Source organism: Meleagris gallopavo, chromosome 2 (assembly GCF_000146605.3).
Source record: "Meleagris gallopavo isolate NT-WF06-2002-E0010 breed Aviagen turkey brand Nicholas breeding stock chromosome 2, Turkey_5.1, whole genome shotgun sequence".
NCBI lineage: Eukaryota > Metazoa > Chordata > Aves > Galliformes > Phasianidae > Meleagris > Meleagris gallopavo.
In genome coordinates, this window is record NC_015012.2 from 20,857,272 (window position 1) to 20,873,079 (window position 15,808).

Consider the following 15,808-nt stretch of genomic DNA (forward strand, 5'->3'; position numbering starts at 1 on the left):
TAACAGACTTCAGGGGGCGTCCCGACTTCTTAGGCGTGCGGGACGCCTTGTTACTTTATCATAAATCGGAGTCCTTCTCACGGCGCGGAAACGGTCAAACTAAGTGAAGGCAGCGCAGCTTTCGAAAGAACTAGAAAACGGGAGCCTCCTTCTCCCCAGACTGTTGAACACCCCCTTCCTAAAAAAAACCGAACCACCCCGCGCTCTCTCCGTGCCGCTCCAGCTGACGGCCAGAAGCTCTTCGCGTTTCGGGGCGGGGGGCTTCAGTTCTTAGCCCGAGGAAACGGGAAGGAGCCGTTTAATTAAATTCCAGAACGCTGAAAATAAATAAATAACTTCTCCCCTTAAAACAGCACAGCACGCGATGTCGTTCTGGTTTCGGGGAGAACCAGAGACTCCCCGTAGGAGACAGGGGAACGTGCTGGTGGCGGTGGTGAAGGGGTTTTGTTTTGTTCTTTTTGTTCCCATAGCTTCCTGGTTCGGCAAGTGACAGCAATTGCCTTCCAAAATGCTAGAAAATAGACGAATCAAAAAAGCACTTATCTGAGAGCACGAGGCTCACAGAGATTTGCACAGCGTTATCCAATACGATAATATTCCATCCTCGGTTCATACAGACTTGTTATCTTTGGGTCTCCCTGCTAAGCATGGGAAGAGCTTGGAGACTCATTTATTCACCTATAACACAGACCCCGATCAGCCCTCCAGACAATTAATTCATTTCGCAGTGTTCATGGGGCTGCATTTGGTAACGGGTAACATGTCTCAAGTGGGAAAAGCTGGCATGTATTGATAGCTTAGAGCATTTAACCAAGGACATGGATTTCTAACATTAGTCTGAGCCCATCTATACCTCACCTCTGTGCACTTGTGTCCACACGGTGTATGTGTGCATACATAAATGCGCACACTGCCCACCCAGACGGGAACTGTACTCTCAGCTTTTGAAATGTCACCGTGTTAGCACGCTCAGCTTTGCAAACACAGCGTTCCTATTTCAAATTTAATTGTCTGCCTTGGGGAAAAAAAAAAAAAAAAAAAAAGCAAGGAAAAAAAAAAAAGCAGGCAGATCTGTGCTGTTGGCTCTCCTCCTGCAGAAGGTGCGGCTGCTCGTGCTCCCCAACGGTTCCATGCACTCTGCAGGCACAGGAGCGAGCCCTGACCCACCTGGCAGCTGCTCCTGCTGGAGGCTCGGGAGCTCACTTATCGATAAATCAAGCTGAGTTCTTTCAAAACATGGTTATTTCTTAATCTAGGTAAATCAACGTCAAAAATAATGCCAGGCAAAGGATTTGCTTTTCAAAGCTTTACATTTCAGCTGGGCGCACTCTAAGGAGCTCACGCTACTTTGGAGGCATAATGTTATAATTCATGCCGTGTTCAGAAACAGCTGGCATCGTTTTTCTCAAGCCTAGAAGAAAAAAAAAATCCCTCTCAAGCAGAGGCCAAATGTGGGAAATGTCTTCCCAAAAGATAATTGGTTGGAAAGTTCTGAGCATGAAGTTATTGTGGAAACGTGTTAGCAACGTTAGTTTGAGTGGTCACGACCAGGTGCCTGCTGTAATGCTGACAGAGATGTAGCAACTGCCCGCTCCCCTGCACATAGCTGCTCCAGAAGGGGGAATTTATCCGGAGGCTTTTCTGACCAGCAGGACAACGTCACAGAACGATGGAGGTGGAAAAAAGCAAATCCCTTATCCAAAGTGAGCAGAAGTACCTTTGAAATGCAACCATTGCTATCCAGTTGTTTAAAGGTCACTGACATTTGCTCAATAATCACAACACTTGGCTGAGTAGACGGATGATAATTTTGCTTTGAAATCATACTACATTCTACAGACGTAAAGCCAATAGTTTTGTTTGCAATCCAGGGCTTCTTCCCCGCTGCTGGTCCCACCACTCACTGCGAGCCACACTTGGAACTAAGAACTGACAGCAAAACAGTTGTGTTAACTCCTGAACCACTTCTGGAGCAAGAGAGCCCCTCCCTGCAAAGCAAACAGAGATTGTTCCCTGTGCATTTCAGATTAGGCCACCGAGACATGTCCTGGCTTGAAATTCTCCTGAGAAAAAAGAAAATGAAACCACAGTGAAAAATAAACCTGGCTCCATTGTGTCACACAGGTCTTACGGTGCTCTTTAAGAACAAGTTACCCTCACCTCCGTGAAGATGTAGGATCAGAGTCCTGTTCAAAACCAAATTAATTAATTATTGAGACTATCCGGAAGTGAGAGTAAAGACTGGTCCAGGCACCAGATGCTCTGATGCTCTTTGCCAGTTTCATTTTCCAGCATCTCAGGAAATATCTATTTGCTTCCCTCTCAAATCTACCAACCCTTTTCCATTCCATTTTTGTGCCGGTGTCAGAAGCTTCAGGGGACAATCTCACTGGCCAATGGCCACTTCCTGTAGCTGAAATTCCTGTTAAATTTCTGCTCTCCAGGTACAGCAGCTCATCACCAGCACTGATGTTTGTTGGGTTTCTCCCTCTGGAGAGAGACACCAGACTGAACCTGAGGTGCTGTCCTTGCAGCTCTCAGAAAGTGCCCAGTGCAGAGGAAAGAACTCTTCCCTTTATCTTTTCCTGACCAAATCCTGCCTCTGTATCCCTTCACATCACTTCATATGATGTGGGTATTTGCATAAATCAAAAACTTGTTAAACAGAGCTGTAAGACTCACTAGACAGAGCAACACATCCTTACAGCAACAGCTTTTTTCTGTCTTATGCAAATTTATGGAGGTTAATCGGACTAACACAATGCAATCCACACATCCCATCCAGATTTTGTGTTGTTTTATAGTCATGCAGTTCCTCTAAACTTATTTGGTCTGGTTAAAATACAACATGCAAGCAAATAAAATGTGTAGTGGTATCTTGAGTAAAGCCTGGCTCCCTGCGTGCTTTGTGGCTTTAATTATTTTAAGTCTTGAAATTACTGTAGCCCCGAGAGGTCCAATTTTTCCTTTCATGACACATATGTGAGAAGGAGCTTTCCTGAACTAGGTTATTGTGCTGTAAAATCAGCACAGAAATCAGGCTTGCTTACTATCCCTCAAAAACGTTCCGTATTTCTGTGATGGCAATTAGCTTGCACCATGTTTATTTTACAACACAGTACAATCCATATGGTAAGGCTCCTCTGTTCACCAAAACATGCAGTATTTTTGAGCTAATTTTCACATCCGATTGGATTAACAGCCAAGCTGAAACTTAAGAATACTCTTTCTGAGATTGCTGCTGCTTACGCAGAGGGAGCATCGGTGGTTCCCAGTCAGCCCAAGACTCGTCAGCTGCCAGGCAGGGACCCCTTGGAGGTCTGTGAGCTGCTTCCAAAGCTTTCTCCAGTAAGCCACTAAAAATCCCAAGGCGAAAGTAGCGAGGAACAAATGCACCACAGAAGGTTTGGATGTCTGCTGGTCTAAAAATTGATGGGACTTAAAAACCGTGGAGGCAGAGGACAGGTTCTCACTCCAGCTGTATGGCAAATTATCTCACCATATTACATTCAAATTCACCCAAGTGGGTGGGTATTTGTCTTGTAGTGGGAAATTAGCTGCTAATAAGTGCACAATTTTTACTTCTATTCTTTAACACTGAAGACAAGATTCATTTGCTCCTCGCTTTTCTCTCCACAGCTTACATTTTTTTTCTTACTGCCTGTTTCCATCACTACCCAATATTCCCTCTAAATAGATTTATTCTGTTTTTTGGGTTGCTTTTTATTTTAATCTCCTTTTTTGGACGCTCCTTTTTCCTACACACTTTTGCTTTGTTTCAACAGCAGCCCTCCCTCCCATCCCTTTAAACCAGCAGCTTCTCATCTGCTTTCTCCACTTCCCTGTTTCTCTCATGTCTCCCTGTTCCCTCCTTGTATCCCTGGATTCCGTCAACCCACTTTTTGTTCCCCTTTTCCACAGATTTTCTCCAATTGGTCATCTGCTCCTGCCTGGCCAGCTTCCTAAGTCTAAATGAGTCATTTTGATTTTCTCTTTCTCTTCTTTTTTTTTTTGTTTGTTTGTTTCTCTGCCGATAAGATGAAGCCAGAGATAATTACATTACCAGAGAGTGCAGCAATTACCACAAATCTTAATGCCCCACATTTCCGTGAACTTTCATGGAACTTTAGTGAACTAGATGTTCCAGAATGGCGTCTGTCATTCTCCAGTCCAGTGCTCTGGGAGTGTCTGGGGGCACATTATTCACATCCCCCCCTCTGCAGCTGAGAGAGCCTGATGGGCTGACCCAGTCCAGTGCATCTGTCGCTCCTTTCTGCTGAAGACTTTCACGGTGTTTTTGTCAGGTGGAGTTGTGCAGTGGCATAAGAACTGCTCACCACAACAGCCTGCAGTTATATTCGTTAATCCAACAACCAACAAAGAAAAGGCATCCCACACTGGGGATCCCACATATGAAATAATCACATCTTAGAACAGGCTGAGTAAAGCAGAATCACTGGTTCCACTGAACAAGAAAAATATTAATTGCGCTCCAGGCAACTGTGAACTGCATCTCCCTTACCCAGCCCTTATCTTCCCATCCAGATTATGGCAATAAAAGTTCTGTCTTCACAGACCCTTCCCTCTGCTGTCCTCTCCCCATCCTGTAAACACATGCTGGCATGCTGTTTCAGAGAACAGTCAGGGGTTCATACTGAACCACATGCATTCAGTTTATGTGTAAAAAGCACTTCACCAATTAAAGTGTATGCTAAGACCTGATCTAACCATTGCTAGAGTCAATGGACAGATTCCCTTTGACTTCAATGAGAGATAAATTTAGCTCCGAGTGGCTATGAAAAATCAGCACTTGATCACACTGCTATTGAAATGACTTAAAATAAATGCTTAGAATTGTTCACTGAAGGCATGCGTTTCACTGAGAGGACTTGATGTGAGTGTGTTCCTGCAGCCTGCAAGAGGCAATCATAGGGATGAGGGAAAGAGTGTGAGAATATATGCATTTCTTACTGTGATAAGTTCCAAATATTTTGGGTACGTTATGGCATCATCATGCTGTTACACACAAACACACGCATGCACCAAATAAAAATTGCCTGCTCACATTGATTACACTTGAACCATGCATGCATAAATAATGTTCCAGGGTTTAATATACTTAATGATACTTACAACAGCACTTCTATCTCGTTAGTATGCAATTTGCAATTTACTAAAATGACAGAGATTTCTAACTATTAAATATTGGTTTCTACATTAAAAAAATACATTTTAAATACCAAAAATATACAATAGATTTGTCATCTACAGTAAACTTCATAACCAAGGCAGCCACTGCAGCTTCCCCTGTGCTTATCTTTTGTCCTCTCACCTAATTCACATGTGACTTGCCATGAGGAGAACACATGAATGATCTTAACTTTCAACCTCTTATCTTTGCTTTCTTTTTTTTTTTGGTTTGCTTTAACCATACAGGAACCTGCCAAGCTAATAAGGACAAAGTGTAAATTAACTGAAACCGACAGAATTGCAGCCTGTCCTTATTGCCAGCCTCGAAGCCCACCCCAGCCCAGATCCCAACTGCCCTTGGGCACAGGAGACTGCACACATCTGGCACCTGCCCTCGATGATCAGCCCCATGAGAATGTTAACATAGGTGCTGATTTTGTTCAGTGACTCTGAAGCAGAATGGTTACATGGAGAGAAAAGCAGGCTCCAGGATGCCCTTTGTCCAGAGGCACATCCTCCCCAGTACGCTCTAAGTCAGGCATCATCTGCTTTATTAACAGCTCTCAGCTTCACGACAGCATAGCTTCAGTGGGAAAAGCCAAGAGTAAGGTTCCCCAAACAGCACAGCTTATCATTTTGAGGTGGGTCATTTCTCCTCAGAAAGAGGGAACATAGTTTTCATCCCTCTCAGCGAGAGATAAGAACTGAACTCTGGTTCTTACCTCCACACCGAGTGCTGTCACTGATGGGGCTTTATTAAAAGATGGCCTCAATCACTGAATGGTGTTCTGCAGTCAGTTTACGGGGGAATGTTGGGGTCACAAGAGCTCTGATCACAGCGATGCTTCACCTTAAGCCACAGGTTAGGTGTCAGTGGGGTGGGATTTCAGATGCAGCTGCCCTGTGGTGCTTCTGGTCAGCACACGAGTGTTAGAAGGATAATGGTATTTACATCCTAGGGTGAAGTGGCTGAGGATCACAAACAGAAATCACAGATGAGGCTGGTGTACTTCATTTTTATGTCTAACTTTAAATAGCACTCTGATGTGCCATCAGCCCTGGGCCTTTGTTGCTTTCTAGGGGCGTTATTATCTATTCTTACCATTCGCCATATTTGCATAGCAGCAGCATTTAGCAGCAATAAAAGTTCTGGGTGTGTTTCACTCACAAATAAGAGTCTTATACTGAGCTCTAAAAAGTATGACAGTTTTTCAGCCGCCGAACTGAAGCCCAGTAATTCAACACACAGCTCAGCAGTCTCTGTCCAAAAAACCTCAGGACTTGCTGTTTAGTGAAGAAATAAGAGAGCCTTTATAAATAATACACCTTATTCCCGTTAATGTTTTTTTTTTCCAACACGTTTGGGATGGTAGTGCCTGATATGGTACAATGTTGTGGTCTTCTGTTAAGATTATTATTGCGGCCATTTTCTTATGTATAAGGGTTAACAATTCATATGAAGTACTGGAATTACTATTATTTTTTTCCGAAACTATAAAAGTTTAAAATTTGAGTGGAACCTGAACTATTAAAATAAACAGAAGCCTAATAACCTTAAAAAGCCATGGAGAATAAAAGAAGTGTTTTGTCCACCTGTTAACACCAACCTCTGGATGCCTCTGGATGTTCCAGCAGTTCCTAGCTAGCAAGAATTAGGTTCCACTGCACTGCACAACCAGCTTTAAGATAAATTTCCTTTTTATTATTTTAATTCTAATTACAATGGACCTGGGATGTAGCAAATCATTTAAAACTACCTTTTTCAGCAAGTTATTTAGAATTAAATGCTTCCTGTACTTAAATAGGAATGCAGAGGATTAATTGCATAGTCTTTTACACCCAGATGAACCACGAGCTTTGCTGACTGAAAACTCCTTGGAAGCATTCCACCCTGAAGTGATTCTCCCTGCAGCAGCAGCAGTAAGTGATGACTGATAAGAAAAGCTTTTTCTGGTACTTTAATGATGAGTTGGAAGAGTTTTCATCCCTGTATCTGCACTCTGCTTGTCATTTACTGGCAGGAAATGCCTTTCCCATCAGGCATTTTTACTGTTAAACGCTGGGAAATGTAAAACATAAAGAAGAAAGAGAAAAGGATAATCTCTGCTTTATTTGGACAAGCTAAACTCACACTGCAACAAACAGCAACAACAGTAAAGGTAGAACCAGGACTGGACTCCAGGCACTGATAGTGGGACTGCAGAGACCAGAACTGGGAGGTAGGAGAGCTGCTGTATATAAAGCTTGCAAACTAAAGAAAAATAGGAGAAAACTAAGAAATTTCACCCAGGCAGCTGCAGGACAAAATAATGTTTTGATGGTTCTGTTTGGTTCTGTGTGAATTATTATATGTTGTTAAAGGGTTATTTTATTCCTTGGTCTTTCATGGTACCATTTCAGGCGTTTCAGAGCTTAGATGCAATCTTAGGCAGACTTAGATGATGGAGATGTTAAACTACTGTAAAGAAACACAACAAAGTGACTGATTTCTTAAGCTATATATTCTTTTGAAGTAGATAGTATTTGCCTTATAACTTCACTATATCTTTGTCAGTGCTTTGCACTGTGGTCAAACCACAATTTGTAGGAGCATATGTAAAAAGATCTAGCTTGCACTATGGCTTCAAGAACCAAAGTGAATCCTGCGTAACAGAGATCAGCTGGGTGAATCAGAATATTGGTCAGTGCATATGAGAGCATTTTGGTAATGATTTGCAGAGACAGAAAACTGTCCCATGCAAGCAATCTCTAACAGGTAGCATGTAGTTAGTTTGACGAATATTTATTTATTTATTTATTTATTTAATTCTAATACTTATCAAGACCGTTAAGAACCAATGTGGGGAGTTTTTTCTCTGATACAATTCCTGTGAAGTTCAGTGCAAGGTCAGTCCCAATTAATTTTGCAGGGCTGTGCCCGCAGTGGGAGTGGACTGCTTTCCAGAATTGCTGATTACCAGGTCAAGAGTCTGCTTGCTTTTGCAGATAAGCACTGAAGGATTTTTAGTGACTGTTTGCACATGAACATGCATGTTAGTTTAAAAATGTAAAGACCTATTTAACTAAAACCTCCATGCTTCCCTTCATGTAGAAAAGAGATTTTGATATGAATTTATATAGAAAAGAGTCTGTGATATGCCATCAGCCAGCAAATGCCATGAGAGAGAGTAAAGATATAAAAATAAAATACTCATGGAAAGGGTTGTTGGGACTATTCAGCAGATTTCACCGTAACTTTCACTGTGTTCTATACTGGAATTCAATACTCTCTTGCTCCACATTAAGGGAGAAATGTACCATGTTTAAGGGCTCAGTTTTCCATAAAAAGAAAATGTTGATCAAGTGCATTTAAATATGTAAGTTTTTCCCATAAGTGAAAGCTGATCAAAGTAAAATGTGGTTTACCATCTCATTTTAATGATGCAGATGTCTGTTACTTTTCTGGAGAGGAAAGCATTTTCATACCACTGCAGTTATTTCCTGCTCTTATATAAGCCACGATGTTCCTCTCTGTATCAGAAAAGTTGTGAAACGTTTCATTAAGTGCGCTCCAAACGACAGCCATGCTGTGGCATGGGTAGATACCAGGCAACCGCCAGCTCAGCCTGACATTTGGCCCTGAATTGATAGCTTTCATCACCAGGTAGCACATGTTTTCACACACTATTCTTTCTCCTTTTCAAAATGCCTGCTGCACGTATTTTCACAAGAGGTGATGTAAGAGCAGCACTCCTGGCTGCGGCCCAGCTCCCAGGGAGGTGACCGGCACTGCGAAGCAGTGGGTGGCCAGGGCAGGGCTGCCTCAGGAACTGTCAGTACAGGCCTGGGAACTTTTGTCTTTCTCCATTGAAAGACTGGGCCCTTCAGAATGTAGCCATTTATCCAGGACCATTTCAGGATTCTTCCTTTCCTTTCAGGTTTTCTAGTACGTCATTCGGTTGCATGGTACTTCAGACACAGCCATGAAGGCAGTGAAGAGGCTGCATGCTCACACAGCTTCTCCCCATTGAGCCCCTACCACAGGCTGTCAGCAGGATGGAGTCATGGTCCTCCTCTCTGAACCCACTCCCATGAACTGTGTGACAGGAGAACCTCTATGCCCTTTGACTCTCCCACATAGTCTGTTCATTACACTGTGCTTCCTTGAAATGTGCCTGTCCCAAGTGGACTGCTGACAAAGCTGAAGGTGGGAGGGGTTGTTATCACCACCCTTTTTCTGTCACCCCAGCCCAAGACTTGTCTCTCTCAGCTCCTGCTACACGTCTTATGGAGCCCAAGAGAAAGATTATATGGTGAAAGTTAGTGGCTGCGGTATATATGAGATCTGACCCAGTGAGATAATGGTCATCAACTATTATCATCACAGTGACTGTTATCACAGTCACCTATCTCCCAGATTCCCCTCAGGTTAGTACAAGGGTCTGTCTCTCGACCTCAGCTCACTTTGGCCCTTTCATATCCCAGAGAGACTTCAACGGCTTCCGTCTGGCTGCACTTAGTTGGCACAAAGAAGAGGGTTGGTTCTTGAGGCCAGCTTCTGATAGATCTAGCATTCCAACAGCATGTACATTTATGTGGTAAGACACCTAAATATCTTGTGAGGTAGGAGGTGCTAAGTGTTCCCTCTGAGTTATGCCTCCTTCTACTACAACACAGATTATTTTAGAAGTTACACGTATATCACTTTCTAACTGCAGCCTGCGAGGCCACATTTCCATTAATGTTGTAAGCATTAAACTGGCAGCAGGGTTAGGACAGGCCCTAATTATATTTCAGTCTAATGGGGAAGCAGCCTGTGTCAAGTGAGAGGTCAGCAACATATTTTTGGAGCACACAGCAAAGTTCACTCTGTACGCGTCCTTGGCTTTTACTAGAACATTCACAGTCAGTTTGTTTCAAACAGGCAACATCCCTTCTGTGAGCCTCTCCTTGGGACAAAGATGGTAGGTAGAACCTCCGAACAGACATCTCCTGTAGGAGGGTCTCCTGTTCGGTTCTCCTCTTCCTCTCGAGCTTTCCTGGGATGGATTAGAACAGCAGCTTTAAGGTGGACATGCTGTAGTAACCCAGACAGCAAATGTCAAGCTCAAGAAGACCGTATGTGTATGCAACCAATAGTCAGACAGTGATTTCTCTGTTTGTTTAGGCAGTGCCTAGATCAAAATAAATCTGATTTAAACCTTGTTAGACAATCAGTGGGACCTAACCCTGGTCTTACCTATCCCTATTGAGTATACAAAATCAGCAGCACTACCTTGTCCTTCCATGAGGCTTTGTGAGAAAGAGTGATAAAGAAAGGAGCTAAATTGCAGATAAGAAGTCAAAGACAAGGCAAAGGTCTCACATTTAGGGACTGGAGAGGACAGAGGTGCTCCCTGCAGCCCTGGGGTCTCCCACTGGGGAGCTCGGGCTGCTCCCTGCACAGCACAGGCACTGCTGGGAGGTGCCTCGGGGGAGTGATTAAGCAGAGTTTAGTAAATCTTGTATACACAAAGCATATTTCCAACCCAAAGTAACATACAATATCTTTTTTTTTTTTTTTTTGAAATATCAAACTCATGTTTATAGAAAAATGAAATGAACACGTGAAAAAAGTCCTATCTTCTGCCACCTTATTCTAAGACAACAATGGGATCGTCTTGGTGCAGCATTCTTTCCAGCTTATGCTTGTAAAGATTCCTCCTTCCTACCAGAAAGCACAGCACTCAGGGAGGTGATCACAACATCTGAGTGTTTCATTCTATTCAATCTGATACACACGTGTTTTATTCAATACTTTGCCTATCAAACAACTACCACATATGTCCTTTCAATTAAACATAATTGCCATTTTCTTATGTGAATATGTGGTTACTAATTCTGTTTTTTTCTTTTTAAACTCTGCACTAGGGAAAAAAATTGAACGTCTTGACTTTGAGACACTTTTACACATGCTTAATTTTAGTTGTGCAAGTAATCACAGTGGGTCCAGTACTTCTCATGCATTTAAATTTCAGCACAGGCGTAGGTGCTAGCAGGTCAGGGCTTTAACACAGCAGAAAAATTAATGTCTCATTTTTCAGCATTAAAATTAATATGAGTTTTTAAAGATAAATGCTAAGAAACAGATCATAAAAATGAATCTATATCTAGCAAATACTTTTACTCATTTATATATCTCTCAGAAATGTTTTCATAATTGTAATTCTAAACATCCTGTTAGAGGCTTGGCTTTCCCAGCAGTCATGCAGGAAAAGGAAAATCAGGGATCTCCTCACATAATTAGCATCTATTTTCTGTCACCGAGCCTATGTGCTGCGCATCTACATCCTATGAAAACCATTCCTGCTCCAAGGCCTTGCCAAATTCAGGCAATAGTAAAGCCCCCTTGTAGTCTTTCTGGGGTATAGCAACTGCTAAGGCTTATGTGGAGATACACAACTCCATGGAGAGAGGAAAAAACCCATGGAGAGAGGGTTAAAGGAAGGAAAAAATGGGAAAACTCTGTTTTCCCTTCTCTTAGCAGAACAGTCAGTATATATTCCAAGGAGGCATTCCAGCCCCTGCCCTGCCCCACACCGGTGCCTGGGATCCTCCCCGACAGCTCTTCTCTTTCCGGCCCGCAGACCCAAGAAGGTCGGCAGGCTCCATGCTGAAACAGCCGCTCTTCGTCCTTGCTAACTCGGTGCCTGTTGACACAAGTGCTGGGGAGCTATCACCATTGCAAACAAAAATATTTGCGGTTCATCCAAGGATTTCCCAGGTATTTCCTAGCACACTTGTTTTCCTTTGCCGGGCTGTTGCTCTGACGCCAACAGCAGTGCTCCCAGGGCCTCCAGGGGAGGAATATGGGGAATCTTATTTTGCTGCTGGTGGTGTGGGTATGCAGTCCTCATTCATTCAGTATTCAATTCAGTACTAATTCAGGGTAAGACATTATCAATTATTGTCAAGATAGTTATTTTTATTATAGGAAACACTGAGCCTCTATATGGGATCTCTATATTCTAGAAAGTCCAAAATAAATGAGTAAATTTTTCTCTAATTCAGAAAAGAAACCCAATCTCAACGTTGACTTTTATTTGCTTTTTAAAACGGTAATTATTTTCTATACTGAACTACTGTCTGAATACTTTGATGTGAACTTGGTTTAAAAATCAAGCTAACAGCAACAAAACCCAACCAACCAGTAAGGGCAAGCTGTACTCACAAGATCTTATCGGTTACTTCCAGCAAACTCCCCTCATTGCCTAGTTCGCTCTGCTATTTTAAGTTAATTTGCAAAGCTTTGATAAGGAACAAAGGTTAAATACTTGGGATTTGCACAGGTTCTGCGGTGCTGCCAAAAGTTGAATAAACATTACAAATAAATGCTAGTTTCTCCAAGAAGGACAAAGGCAGATGGTGGAGGCATGGCACGCAGCTGCCCTGTAAACTGTGGTAAGAAAAAAATTCCTCTGGAGCTGGTAGCAAAGCAGAAGCTGGAAATGCAGAGCACTGCAGAGGTACTGCTTTGAGGAGTGTGTGATCAAGGGGCTCCAAGTAGCTATGGAGCCCAGAACTGTTTTGCAAACAGTTCCTATTAAAACACAAAACTGTAACACATGAACACGCTCTGGGAATAATGGAGTATGTTTTTGCAATCTGAGCTAAGACATGAGTTTTGGTAGCTAGGGATATTGCTAATTACAAGTGGTGAAAATACATGTGAAGCCAGCCATTAGATCCATGTGGTGGCATATGTTACGGTTGTGGACGTTTGTAGTTATAAGACTGTAACCCTGCATGAGTTTATAGGAAAGGAGAGTCATTTTATGACTGCTAGGTTGTGCTATGGGAAATTATTTCTGTCAGCGGGGCTTGGGTTGTTCTGTTTGTGTATGTTTGCTTTGGTTTCTGCTTAGTAATTTTATCAAGATCTGTTAACTTCATTCAGGCTGCTCACTGTAGTAGCAATTGCCATTCAAAGCCACCTAAGCACAGCAGACCATAAATCTCCTAGCAAGTAAGAAGCAGGGAAGCTGAAAATGCAGAACAAAGGTCATGGTCCCTAGGTCATGCAGTATGAAAACCACTGCAGAGAAAACCAAAAGCTTCCAAGTCTTGGTCAACTCTTCTGGCAAGTGGCTGGGTGGCATTGTCAGCACAAGATGCCATGGCAACCCTTTCTTCTTCCCGCCTTCTTTAGACACGTACAACTATTTTGTGACCAGTTCTGGTATTCATTCACTCTAAAAATCAGCGATGATAATCAGTGCATGGTTAGTGCCTGCTCTCGGCAGCGTTAAGTGAAATTAAGATACGGGATGCGATTTGGGAGTCTTCTAAATCTTTTGAATATGCCTCTGGAAAATAGTCTTCCTACCAACAGTTCTACATTTTGCTCTCTTTCCCACTTGTATTACTATGACACTGTACAGAAAAGTTATTAACTATTTTCAGTTTTAGTACTCTATGGACTCATAGTTCATTTCTGGTGGTATTTCTACATTCACAGGCCAGTTCTGGGAGAAGTCAACTGTACTCAGCTCTTAGGAAACCTGCAAAGCTGTGTACACTCGGCACATGACTAAGGCTGAAGGATACCCAGCCTTAGCAAACAACCAGATGAACAGCAAATACCCCACTATCATCCCAAAAAGTAAATCAAAACAGGCAGGAAAAGAAATGGTAACTGTTCCTCCAGCTATTCTAACAAAATTATTAGGAAGCTGGTCAGTTCTAAAAATTGTACCTAACTGTTGAAACTAAGCACTAACATTTTAATTTATTCTTACAGTTCCTTTTTTTTCTCTCCTAGCTTATACATTTCATGAATAAATACTTCTCCTAGTATTTACTCAGAATGTATTCATCATACTTCTCTGTACCATTATTGTTAGCCTTCAGACACGTTTTTCTTAGAGAGGAAGATTTCATCACGGTAGCAGCACCCAGCTTTGCCTTAGTCTTACTGTTTTCCTTCTTTCATGTTATTCACGTACACAAGGTCCAAAATACTTGCAATATGATCTCATACTTTTTGTTACTGTTTCATTTTGATCCTGTTTTCCTGTCTGAAAGGATGTGTGTCACTTGCATTTTGAAACGGACTATGGTAAATACAGACATTTCTTGAAAAGATCACTGCTCTCATGTGAGCACGACTTTTCCATAAATATCCAAGTGGGATGAAAACCATGAAGACTTCTTGTGTAAACTACCCACGGGCTCAGTCTTAGCCCCATTACAGCACGGTGCCATTTCTGGATTCTTCCTCGCAGCCCACAACCTATCTTCCAGCTGTGTGCAACACTGAATTCCAAAGAGGGATCACTATGTTATAAGACTTTTTAATTCCCCAACTTACTTCAGCTGTTATCAGCAGCTGGTTACTTCAGCTAGCTGATATGCCTCAGTGCCTTGTAAACATTCTCTCTAGTACTGCACATTACTCATAGATTGAAAATCACTTTGACTCCTCTAACATAATTATGTTAATGTCAGATGAGTCACAGAGAAACAGAAAGCCTGCATCAGAGCTGCACCTTAGTGCCAGTTTCTGAAGGTCCTGTTGGCACAGGAGAAGTAGGTTAGGGGGTTCACCGGGAAAAACAACTTTCATTTAATGACTGATGGGAGATGACGATAATGACTCATGAGGAGGGTGGTGTGACAACCAAATTTGGATTCAGGGAAACAAAATTGGTAAGAGAATAGGCTGTCTGATTATTTATAAGAGCAAGAATGAAAAGTACTGCATTTTTAAAGAATGACTTTTTTAGGAAAACTTCACTGATACCTTCTGAGTATAAACAGCTATCAACATTCATGATTTAGTATCAACTGCAGTAGTTTATTTAAATTTACATTTTAGTTAGATTGCACTTCACAGTCACCCATCTCTAATGCTCTATTAGTTCTACCTCTTTCCTTAGTTAATACAAGTGATTATTTTGGATCACAGTGTGGAAAGGCAGAAGCTCTTCACCAAGTCCAAAGGGGTGGCAATGCACTTTGTCTCACTTCAGGCAGCCGAAGGGACATTCAGGGTAGGGCTGTTCCAGAGGTAGGGGATGGGGACACAGATCTGCAGCAGGGGCTATCACTGTAACCTCCGGCACTTTTTCCGTGCAATACAGAAGCTGGTTACTCTGGTATTTCTCTAACAGGTCAGTACGTGCTCAAATACCTATCAATATTCATCAGGCTGGCATGCGTAAGATATATCACCTCAGTGTGACATAAAGGCTCTTTTATTATTTTTTTTCATTGAGCAGATACGTTATTCCCGGAAGAGTTCAGTCCTCAACAGACCCACGGTGCCCCTTACAAGAAGCAGACTCCCAACTAAACTAACGGCAAAAGCTGCCGTCAGATCCCGCTAAGGTAAAGCAGGGGAAGCCTCAGATGGCAGCGCACCCGCAGCACTCATTCAGCCACAGCCACCTCCACGTTCGCATCCCTGTCAGAAGCGCAAAGCGCACTTACGTTTCCCCGAGCGCTACATCCCTCAGCACCGCCTGGCGGCTCGCTCCCTCGGACCCGCTCCCACCTGCCCCGAACCCGCTTATTAAGCGCCATCCCGCGTGCCCCGCGCCGTTACTAAATCGGGCGGGAGGAAGGTCACGCCGCAGGTGACTAACGGCGCCCTGGATGC

General features: G+C 42.8%; 1 protein-coding gene across 1 annotated transcript in view; it reads right to left on the minus strand.

The window, feature by feature from the left end:
- ATF3 (activating transcription factor 3) overlaps positions 1-15,658 on the minus strand; it is a 24,036-nt gene extending 8,378 nt beyond the window's left edge. The window contains exon 1 of the mRNA XM_010706717.3: positions 15,640-15,658. The gene's annotated coding sequence lies outside the window, so the exon portion shown is untranslated. The remainder of the gene's footprint in view (positions 1-15,639) is intronic.
- Between the last annotated feature and the right edge of the window lie 150 nt (positions 15,659-15,808).